Source organism: Protomyctophum parallelum (assembly GCF_964188405.1).
Source record: "Protomyctophum parallelum genome assembly, chromosome: 19".
In the NCBI taxonomy this organism is placed as follows: Eukaryota; Metazoa; Chordata; class Actinopteri; order Myctophiformes; family Myctophidae; genus Protomyctophum; species Protomyctophum parallelum.
In genome coordinates, this window is record NC_139717.1 from 20,453,545 (window position 1) to 20,465,784 (window position 12,240).

The window sequence follows — 12,240 nt, forward strand, 5'->3', positions numbered from 1 at the left end:
GTACACAGTGTACATTTTTTCAGTGTTTTTCAAACTGCTCATTTTCTTCATGTTGTCACTTAAAAAATGTACTCCTGATACTATTATGTTTATATATGTCTAGAGTTTACGTGTAGACATTTGTGTGCATTTTGATCAAAGATGCCGGGAGGAGATAGATTTCTCCTGTTGATATCAACTGTGTGCTGTGCTGTACGGTCCTCAGGATATCAAATCATTTTTAACCCATTTTGAGCGGGAACCCCTTTTGGTGATTACATAGGCCTACAGTAAATTATGTTATAATTTAGCTATTGAAAAATAGCAGATCTACAAGCAATTTGTAGGTCTGCTATTTTTGAAAAATCGTTAAAATGTGCCTCAAATCTTTCCGAAAATTGTCATGATTTAGAAAATGTCACGCGATCACTCCTCTGCCTTTGTATTTGAGCATTGACTTAGGTCCAAACCACTGGACTAATATTATGTGGCTTGACCTTTATGCTTATGTGGTTGTTTTATGTTCAGTATTTTGCCATGTCTTGTTCTGTTTGGTTTTCTGTTACCCTGTTGGTTTTGTGTATTTTATTTTGTAGTATGGTCCCTAGTGTTTCCTGTTTGCCTAGTTGCTGTTCCCTACCTTGTCTCACCTACCTTGTGACGTGTCAGTGTTTTCACCTGTGTCCTCTTTGTCCTGTTAGCCTATCCTGTGTTTGATTGTATTTTGAGTTCACCTGTGTCTAGTTAGTCTTTGTCTATTTATATTTGCTCAGTCCCTTGTCAGATCGTCATTTCATGTCCTTGTTTTGCCTGCCCCATTTTACGGGAATCTTGCCTTTTGGTCGTACTGTTTTTGGGTCCTCTGATCGCACCCTGACAGAAAAATAAATAAAATCGACGCCAGGCCTGAATGGGTTAAGTTTACACTTCTCTGGGGCATGACATGATTCATGATTATTGACTGTACGTTCAATGAGGAACATCATGAACTCACTGAACTTCTTAGACAACTAGACCAGTGCTTCCCAAACCTTTTCATGCCAGGGACCCCCAAATTGACACTAATTATCCCGCGGACCCCCTTTTGAATAGATATACCAGGGACCCCCATAAGAGAAGATTTTTACGGCTCTAGCAGTGATTATCAACCCGTTTAATTTCAAGGACCCCCCCCCCCCCCCCGCAGTTTGACATGCATTAGTCTACGGACCCCCATTTAATGGCATTTCTATCTCTGATATATTGTAAAATCATGTTATTTTAAATCTGAGAGTGTACAAGTGGAACCAAATGGACCCATTAGTGTCCATTAGGGACCTTGGTTCCATTTGTACACTTTTTTTTTTAAAACATTTACGCACATTTTCTACGTTGCAGTATTGATGCTTTTACTCAAGTAAAACAATGAGTATTTTTTCCACCACTGGTTAAAGGCATCTGTTCCTCTTTTCTGAAGCACGCAGCCTTCTTTCTTTCATCAGGACAAACGAGAGATTGAAAACACCTGTGAGCCATGAGCCCCACAACATCATCTCTTCTTGGTGGATAACAGTGCTCAATTTTCCTCACACCTCGGGGGGAAAAAATGAATCAATTCAGATTCAACATCAGACTGAAGAGATCTACATGGTTTCTGGGGGAGACTAGACCCAGAACCAAAGACAGGAGCTTAATGTGGATAATTGGTGTAAAAGCCAGTGGTGGACAGCAGCAATAAAGAAGTGCATGGACTGTACTTCAACCTAAGAGATACTTCACTACACAGAATGAATGAATTAAATAGGAATTGAACATGATAAATAGTCAATTTACAATTTACAATTTAGGCATTTAGCAGACGCTCTTAATCCAGAGCGACTTACATTTAAGCAAGAACAAAAGCATGGGAATACATCACATAAAAGTATTTATCATGAAACATGCGTAAGCTAAGAAAGTAACAGTGGAATATCTATATAATGAAACTATACATACACTATACATATAAACTATACATATTTACTACTATGCTATACATATGTACTATGGCGTGCTATGACTAAATACAATACAATTATAGTGCTGTCTACATAACATGCTATAAGTCTGTAAAAAATGCTATCTAAGCCAACATAAATGCTATCTAAGGGGTTAGGGTAAGTGCTATGGGCCATGATGGAGTCTGAAAAGGTGGGTTTTCAGGCTACGGCGGAAGATTGGGAGTGATGCTGCAGTTCTGACTGCAATGGGAAGTGCATTCCACAGTTTTGGAGCCAGAAGGGAGAAGAGTTTGGGACGTGTGGAGCGTTGTCCCGGCGTTTTTAGTGAGGGTACTTCCAGCTTCCCTGCGTTGGCTGATCTGAGTGCGCGGGAGGGTTTGTAGGGTTCAATCATACTTGTAAGATATGGGGGAGCCATACCTTTGGTTGCTTTGAATGCCAGCATCAGAGTTTTGTATTCTGTGCGGGCAGCGACCGGGAGCCAGTGGAGGGAGCGGAGCAGGGGGGAGACATGTGAGAATTTTGGCTGGTTGAAGACCAAGCGAGCTGCTGCATTTTGGATCAGCTGGAGAGGCTTAAGTGCACATGCTGGTAGGCCAGTAAGGAGGGAGTTACAATAGTCGAGTTTTGACAAGACTGTTGTCTGGATTAGGAGCTGGGCTGATTCCTGGGTGAGGAATGGTCTAATTCGTCGTATGTTATAGAGTGTGAACCTACAGGATCGAGTGACAGCTGTGATGTGAGCTTTGAACGAGAGCTGACTGTCCAGGACAACACCAAGATTCCTGGCTGTTGGGACAGACGTTACCAGGGCGTTGTCTACGGAAATCGTTAGCTCCCGCATAGGGCAGGACTTAGCTGGGAAGAAGAGAAGCTCAGTCTTGTCTGGGTTCAGCTTGAGATGGTTGGAGGACATCCACTGTGAGATGTCAGCCAGGCATGCAGTGATGCGCTCTTCCACCTGAGTGGTAGAGGGGGGGAAGGATAGGAACAGTTGTGTGTCATCAGCGTAGCAGTGATAGGATATATTGTGAGCAGAGATGATAGTGCCAAGGGATTTAGTGTACAGTGAGAAAAGGAGGGGACCAAGTACAGATCCCTGTGGGACCCCAGTTTGGAGGGTTCGGGGGGATGATAACAGACCTTTCCAGGAAACCTGGTAGGTCCGGTCGGTGAGGTAGGAGGAGAACCACTTTAGTGCCGTTCCACCGATGCCTAGCTCCGCTAGGGTGTCTAGGAGCAGCTGGTGGTTCACTGTGTCAAATGCTGCTGATAGGTCTAGGAGAATCAGTACTGCAGAGTGGGAAGCAGCTTGGGCAGCATATAGTGCTTCTGTGACTGCCAGCAGGGCAGTTTCTGTGGAGTGGGCCTTCTTGAATCCGGACTGGTTGGGATCCAGCAGGTTGTTCTGTGAGAGATGGAGAGAGAGCTGGTTGGAGACGACACGTTCAATGGTTTTAGAAATAAATGAAAGGAGTGATACCGGTCTGTAGTTCTTGACATCTGAAGGGTCAAGGGTTGTTTTTTTGAGGAGTGGTGTTACTCTGGCTGACTTGAGGGCAGATGGGACGCAGCCTGAGGTTACTGAGGTGTTGATGATGGAGGTGATGAAGGGGAGCAGATCAGGTGCGATGGTTTGGAAGATTGGAGACGGGACAGGGTCAAGAGGACAGGTGGTAGGTCTAGAGGATGTCACTAGTTGTAGAACCTCGTCTGGGGAAAGAGGAGAGAAGGAGGACATGCATGGTATGTTGGGGTTAGTGTTGGTTGAATCAGATGCCACTTTATGTGGGAGGGGAGGAAAGGAGCTGCTGATATCATCAACCTTCTTCTCGAAGTAGTTGACAAAAACATCAGCAGTGAGGGATGAAGGTTGAGTGGGGGGAGGGGGTTTAAGGAGGGAGGTGAAAGTGGAGAAGAGCTTCCTTGGGTTAGAAGTACAGGATTGGATTTTGGTGTGGTAGAAAGAGGTTTTAGCAGTGGTTAGTGAGTGGGCAAAGGCAGAGAGGAGTGAGTGAAAGTGTGAAAGGTCATCTGGTAGCTTCGTCTTGTGCCACTTTCTTTCGGCTGCCCTTAGAGGTGTTCGTTCAGATCTGAGAGTTTCAGATAGCCAGGGAGCCGGTGGACATGAGCGAGCTGGCCTGGATGAGAGCGGGCAGTGTTGGTCGAATGCAGATGAGATAGAGGAGAGGAAGGATGAGGTTGCAGTGTCAGGTGAGAGGGAGAGGAAGGACTCCAGGGAGGGTAGAGAGGAGAGAATAGAGGATGAGAGGGAGGAGGGGTTTAGGGACTTGAGATTGCGTCGGGAGGTGACGTTCGGAGGGTTAATAGGTTTAGGCGGGAGGGTGGAGAGAGAGAGGGAGAAGGTTATGAAGTGGTGGTCAGACCTAATTGAGGGGGTAACAGAGAGTGTGGAGGGAGAGCAGGCTCTGGAGAACACAAGGTCCAAAACATTACCAGCCTTGTGAGTGGGAGGGGAGGGAGATAGGGAGAGGTCAAATGAGGCCAGAAGGGATGTAACGGGAAGATATTTCTCTGCGGTAGGAAGGTTGAAGTCACCCAGTAGAATCAGAGGGGTGCCATCTTCCGGAAACGAGCTGATCAGAGAGTCTAGTTCTTCCAGGAAGTTCCCGAGAGTTCCTGGAGGGCGATACAGCACAATGAGGATGAGGGGGACTGGCTGTGATATTGAGATAGCATGAAATTCACATGTGGACAGAGAAAGGTGAGAGAGATTTAAGACACGGAAATTCCATTTGGGGGATGTTAGTAGCCCAGTACCACCCCCTGTACCTGTTTGGCGAGGGGAGTGGGTGAACTTGTGTGAAACAGAGTCATACTGTCATATATTGAACATGCCATTAAAATTGCTATGGCACGGGCCCCATCGGAGGATCTGGTCAGGAGCCTCAGATCAAATCCTGCCTGATGGAAGGCAGGGGCTCTGGGGCCAACCTGGTGGAGCCTGCCATAGACATATAAACGTAGACGCCCTTTCCGGCTCTGAGGTGCGTGTCACAATTGAAGGCACAATTTTCCCGAGATTCCTTGCAAAGCATTTGCCTTCAATGAGCAGCTTCTGCGTGCGTAACATAAGAGCCTGGAAAAGACGTGCTGTGATTGGCCAGTAGTCACTTGAGTGACAGCGAGAGACACGAGTGACGTCACTCGGGCAGCGACGCAGAGTGCCTTCAGCAAATGCCTTCAGCCACTTCTAAATAAGAAAGCTGCGGAGAACTGTTGCTTTGTGTTGCTTGGCTGTTAGTAATCTAATCCCCCCCCTGGCTCTGATGTTGTATTGTTGTATTAATAACTTTGTTTGTGTTTGTTTGTTTGTCTTGTTTTGTATTGTAATGTATTGTCATGACTGTTATAAAGATCTGTTAAAAAAAAAGAAAAGCGGGGGCACGGTGGCACAGTTGGTAGTGCTGTCGCCTCACAGCTAGAAGGTCCTGGGTTCGATTCCCGCTCGGGGTGCTGTGGATGCTGGCGGCGTGTTTCCTCCTCCGCGTCATCAGTGCCCATACCCGAAGGCGGGGTTGGCGAAAGGGCCTTTCTGTGTGGAGTTTGCATGTTCTCCCCGTGTCCCCTAGGGTAGGTACCCTCACAAAAACATGCAGTAATCCTGGTCTCTAAACTGCCTCTCCCTGGCCAGCCGCGGCGCCTGATGGAGGGGAAAGGAACTGGTTGGAATAACGTGTTCCTTCCACGCGCTACGTCCAACCAGGGAAACTCCCCCCTGTCAGGTGTAAAGGAGCAACTTGGACACTCAAGCATGAAGGAAGCATGAGTTAAGTCTGTTGCTCTCCCAAGGTTGGCGGAGGGTGTGTAGAGCCCAGGATCACATTAGATGATTGACACAGGGGTGAAAAATGGGTTACATAATCGTGGGATAAAAAATATATAAAAAAAAAAGAAAAAAAAAAGAAAAGCCTTCAGCACTGCACTTCATTGGGGATACACGTCGCTCCAATGAACTGCAACGGCCAGTGAGGCATCTATTTGTTTTTAGAATATCTATGGTGCCTGCTGCTGGGTGGTGTCAGGAGGTGGCGGGAGACCTGAACATGTTCACACAAGTGACAGAAGGAAGGAGGAGGCGTCCCTTCAAAGAGATTCTATATAAAGAGGCGACTCTCTCATGAAACGCCATATTAACAACCAGCGCCCAGTGCCTCCGCCATATTGGTGTGATGGCGCAACTTCCGGTAGCTCTAAAAATAGATTTAAAAGTAATTTTCATTCTATTATGCTTCTACAGAACTGGTCTGTGTTGAACAGCGAAAAGGTATTATAAATATGCATACTACTTTAATTATTCATTATTCATTATTCATTCACTCATTATTTATCATAGTTATGAATGAATCAAAGCTGATATAGTAACATATTCATTCAGAATATAAGTATATATGTGTGAACGTGCGTGGCCTATGTGCATGTGAATGTGCATCCAAATTTGAAATCAGATTTTAGTTAAATGGAAAGGAAATTATATATACAACCATTATAAAGCATTATTGTTTGATATAGCCTATATGAAACCTTCCAGACAGTCAGAACGACATCAAGTCATCTGTATTCATGTACATTTATAAACAACAGTTAAGCCAGAGTGCTTTCCAATGGGCCATGACCAAAATTAATGATAGGCCTAACATACTGTATAGACCGATTCCGTAGCGGTTTCATGGTCGCAGCCTACGTATTTCCTGTAGGCGGACTCGACGTAGCTGCGGGGATAAAACCCTCACCAGGCGCACCTCTTCCACTACAGTGAACGGCAGAGTGACTGATGTTAGTTTGCCTCAAACTTTACTCCTTTACCTGCTTTTTTACTAACACTAACATTACAAAGATGCCCAGAACATTGAGATGAACCTGTGTAGTTTATGGCTGCTCCAACAGTAGTGGCAACATAAAAAATAAAATAAAACGGAATGTCTAATATCCACCACGGTGGCTGAGACCAGAGCCATTGAGTAATGGTTGAGACGAAGCAGGGAAAGATACATATCGCCAGTCTTACCCAATACCAAATCTTTCTGTTTTATGAACACAAGGCTGCTGTATTTTATACCTCATACTAAACATTTAAAGTATGAGGTATAAAGTACACTGGCGTTATGTATCTTTCACTGCGTCGTCTCAACCATTACTCAATGGCTCTGGTCTCAGCCACCGCGGTGGATATTAGACATTCCGTTTTATTTTATTTTTTATGTTGCCACTACTGTTGGAGCAGCCATAAACTACACAGGTTCATCTCGATGTTCTGGGCATCTTTGTAATGTTAGTGTTAGTAAAAAAGCAGGTAAAGGAGTAAAGTTTGAGGCAAACTAACATCAGTCACTCTGCCGTTCACTGTAGTGGAAGAGGTGCGCCTGGTGAGGGTTTTATCCCCGCAGCTACGTCGAGTCCGCCTACAGGAAATACGTAGGCTGCGACCATGAGACCAGCTACGGAATCGGTCTATAGGCCTACATAATAGCCTACAAAAGCCAGGCCTATTATACTGTAGTTCTACATAATAGCACACAAAAGCCATAATGCAAAACAGATAAAATACAATAACATTACCCTATATATTAGAATGATTATACTAATATTGACTTATTTTTATTATTACATTATTGACAAGTCTTTTTTTTTTTTTTTTTAGTCTATGATAATATGTAACAACAATGGTGATTTTCACTGTAGTGACCATGCATGTGCCCGGAGTGTCACGTTCCATGACATGTTATGTTTTCTTGTGTACCTTTTATTTTGTAGTATTGTTTTGTGCCATCCTGTCTGCCCCTGTAGTTCTGTACCTGCCTTGTTTAACCTGTATTGTGATTAGTCTTTGTTTTCCACCTGTGTCCTCTTAGTCCCCCAGCCAATCCCTGTCTTGATTTTGAGTTTTGTTCACCTGCGTCTAGTTATCCCATGTCTATAAGTATGCCCTTGTGTTTTCAGTTCTTTGTTGGTTCGTAAATTGTTGTCAGTGTATTCTAGCTCCTCGTGGTTCCTTGTATATTCCTAGTCCCAGTGTTATTTCTTGCTCCTAGTTATCCCTAGTTTCCTCGTGTTTCCTGTGTTTGTTCCTGTACCTCTGGTTTTTGGTTAATAAACCACGTGCACTCGAACTGCCTTGTGTCTGCCTCATCCTCTGCATTTGTCCTGCGCTTGGGTCCTACACACCTCTGACTCTGATCGTGACACGGAGAAGTAGGAAAATAAATATATAGCAAAAAATATCTCATCTACAAGCTCAAAACGTGTCGTGGTGAGACGCGTTGTGAGCTTGTAGATGAGCTATTTTTAGCTCTATTTGAATTGAAATCCTGAAAAATGAAGAAAGAAAGAGAAATTACCTTTTTATTTCATTTCAAATGAGTTTAGTTATAGTTACTTCATGAACTAAATCCAAACACATTGGACGTACAAAAGCGGGTCATGTTTGCATGTTTGGAATTGTAACAGCTGAAATCAATAATATATCAGTATTCTGATATTAACCTGAGGGCCGCATTGAGTGAATGTGGCCCCTGGGCCGTCAGTTGCCCAAGTATGGTCTAAGACAAGACCATGGGTCACCAACAGGTCCTGTCCGTGAGATTTACTGTTTAACACACCATTATAATGTTCTTATTTTGATCATAACACCCACTTACTGAATGTCAAGTCTCCAGGTTTTCTTCTGAATATGTATGGCAATTATTTATTATGACACTATATGTCACATTAGGAGTCCAACTAGTACTAGTGGTTCTCAAATGTTTTATTTGCATGGGCCCCCATTAACTCTGAGAGTGTTCAAATGGAACCAAATAGACCTGTAAGGGTCCGTTTGGTTCTGTTTATGTGTCATTCAGGGCTATCTATTTATGTGTTTCTGTTTCTGGTAATATTATTGTCAGTCATGTTGTACAGTATAGGCTATTTCTTTAGGACCACATGGTCATCGTTATGATGTACCCGCTTGTAGATCCTATAGTCTATTTTCACAAGTTAGAATTGATTAGAATTTATTTGAATTCGGCCAATGTTTGACAAGTTGTTATACATAGTAGCTATAGTTTGTTGATTAATTTTGATGCAGTAATGATCCGTTTTAATTTCATTTACTATTTCTATTTCCAGTTATTATAAATCTAATATCTCTCTCTAAAAATAAAATCTCAAACATTGCGGCAGACAAGGACACATCTTTGTGTACGGACTTGTTGATGACCCCTGACCCCTACTACCAATCTATGTTCCATTGGTTCTATGATTCCTGCTTACAACCCTAACACTAACACTTATGTACAAGGCAGTACATGCTTTAACAAACATTAACCTGGAAACCAGACAAATCTGCCAGTGAAAAAAAAAAGAAAGAAAAAAGGCATGGCTCTGGCTCCCCCTATTGAAGGAATATAATTATAATAGAAGTGGAACCCAGAGCCATGTCAGTCTGTCTTCATATTCATTCAATGCAAGTGTTTATCAGCAGGACAGAATCTACAGGATTTATACAAAAGCAGACCTTTATTAGGATTTCTACATTGAAGCAGGTAAGACACTCAGACCTCTTGTCTTTTAGCCACATTCAGAAGTTAAAATGTGAATTATTAAGCTCTTCATTTGACCTCTACCAATATTGACGTCAGACTTCGGTGCTGTATGGGAGCCAAACTACACACGGAAGTCCGGTGGAATGCATTGGATGCAGTGAGAGCTGTGTTGCTTTTTTTCTTTTTAGTAATTCAAGATTTAATTGGTTATAAATAATATTGGTTTTAAACTTGAATTGAAGCATAACATGTACAGTATACATCAGGATATCATATAATGCACTCATAAAGAGATATTGAGTTTATAAATGTATTCTGTCTCTTCTTCCTTTCCTTTTTTTCCCCTTTTTTTATTCCACATCTTTGCAGTGACACATTGCATACATACATACATACAGTATGTTATACATACAGGTACATGGTACATATATAGCCTACACAGTAATTACCAGTAGTTGCATTTCATGGTAGTCATTGCATGTTTGTGTGGATTTTTCTCTTTAAAAAAAACCCCACCAGTAGCCTATTTCCCCTGCTCCCAAGTACCCCCCCCTCTCTCCCACCCATAGAAAGAAGAGTAACCAATAGAAGGAAAAAGGGAAGAATAATTAAAAAGAAGAAATTAAGGAGAAGAAGAAATTTGAGAGAAAAAGAAGAGGAACAGAGAGAGAGACAAAGGAAAGACAGGGTGAATAGCAGACCTACAAGCTCGTAGCACGCCACTCGGTGGCATGCTATGAGCTTGTAGATCTGCATGATCAGCATGTTGACTTAGCTCCTTGTGAATTGTGACAATGATAGAACAAAGTCTGCACCCTCGGGTGAATTATACACTTATCTAATCCAATGAGATGGCTTGAAGTGAATCAAAGTGAGAGATGAGAGGCTGCCAATGTTTATAAAAGTGACATTAGGTCCCGTAACCAGGATGTGTTTGAGGGAGGTAGATGGTTTTTCCATTTGTGTTGTTTTTCGATGTGTACACTGTGTCATTTTATAGAGGTATCTAAAGAGCAAAACGTACGCTTCTGAAAGTATATCGCAAGACTGTCTGCTGTCTGGCAGCCAAATCTTGCGATACCTCCGAAACAGAAACGATACCTGCTGCTGTTTAGATCCTCAAATAAAAAATATATATTCCTGAACCGATTATATGACACAGGTCTCTGTTAGATAATTCTGATATGTTGTTTACATGTCATGTCAAGTTGGCTACTCTATCATATTATTTTGTTCAGCACAGACAGAACTTTAGCCCAGAACGTGTTCCCTATAGGTCATATTTTGTCATCTTGCCCCTTTTATCATAATTTTACCCTTAGTCTACTGCCTGTTTACACAGCGTTGTTCATCTCAATCAATTAAATGTCATGTCATCCATGTTTATTGCCAAAATATGTTTTTATCGGTCCCATTTAATATCTTGTTCAGTCGCCATACTGTCTTTTAGGTTTTCCCCAGTCAAGTTAACTCGTGAGAAAAGCAGATAGCTGCTCACAGGGAGTCAGGGAGGGTTTTTCTCTGCTGAAAGTTCACAGTGCAGGGAAAGTTATCAACAAGTTGCCTGGCAACGCCTGCCTAGGTGCTTTCCAGGCTCCAAGCGGCATCAATGTGTGGGACAGAGGAGATTAATTATAAATCTCATCATCCATGCGTTGGACCAATGAGCGCTCAACAACCAGCGCAACCGTGGGATATTACGGAAATGAACTATTTACCAGCCAATTAACTTTATATCAACAAATCTGACGTGATCTGCACTATTAATGCCTGGGATCATACTTTTCAGTTCGGATCCATTTTGGAACCATTTGAATACTCTAAATTATATATGATGTATTGTACTATCATATTCTGAACCATGTAGCACATTCTCTATGTAAATTGACTTTATACCTACTAAAAATAATTGTTAAACCCTAAACTTTTCTCAGAACTTTATTTCATCTGCCTCCAAATCATTTTTTAAGGTATTTTTCTATTTTTTGGTACAGTGACTGTCATTCAAGATTTAAAGGGCTACTCACTCATTTTTAAGGTAAAGACAGTATTTGGTCTCCGGCTGGGTTATTTGAAGGTATTTATTTATACAGTCCTTTCTAAATTATCATTACAAAATAAATATATTTTTATCTATTAGTCTCAATGGTTCATAAATAATGTTTGTTATGAGCTGATGAAGCTGGCTCCATTCACTGCTTTGTATTCATGTAACTTCCGGTGCGATATTTTGCTCCCATGAAAGTGTCATGTGAGGTATACTGCGATCAACTGGAGACGGTCCAGTACAAACAGAAAGCAGTGATCGAGTATCTGAAGGAGATAGTATATCATATAGGGGGTGCAGTACTATTATTATAGTACAAGTATAATATATAGCAGTACTATATAAGGAAATCAAGTAATGTAGGGAGTCATACTACATACCACCTACTACGTACAGTAGGTGGCTGTATACACCTTAAAGCTATTGGTTGCAACCCGCCATAATACCGAAGAAGAAGAAACCACTTCTTCTCTGCAACAAGGACTCTCTTTTTCAGTACTTTTCCAGTTTTTTACTATTTTCAACCAGTCCCTTAATTCCGGCCTAACACTACCCACCACACTAGGCAACGTGTGACACACTCAACAGTGACTGGTGTCAGTGGCAGCCATGCATGGCAGGACCAACAGCAGTATGGAATATCAAGCTCAAGGACAATTCAATATGTTAACACATCCTGTCTTGCTTGCAT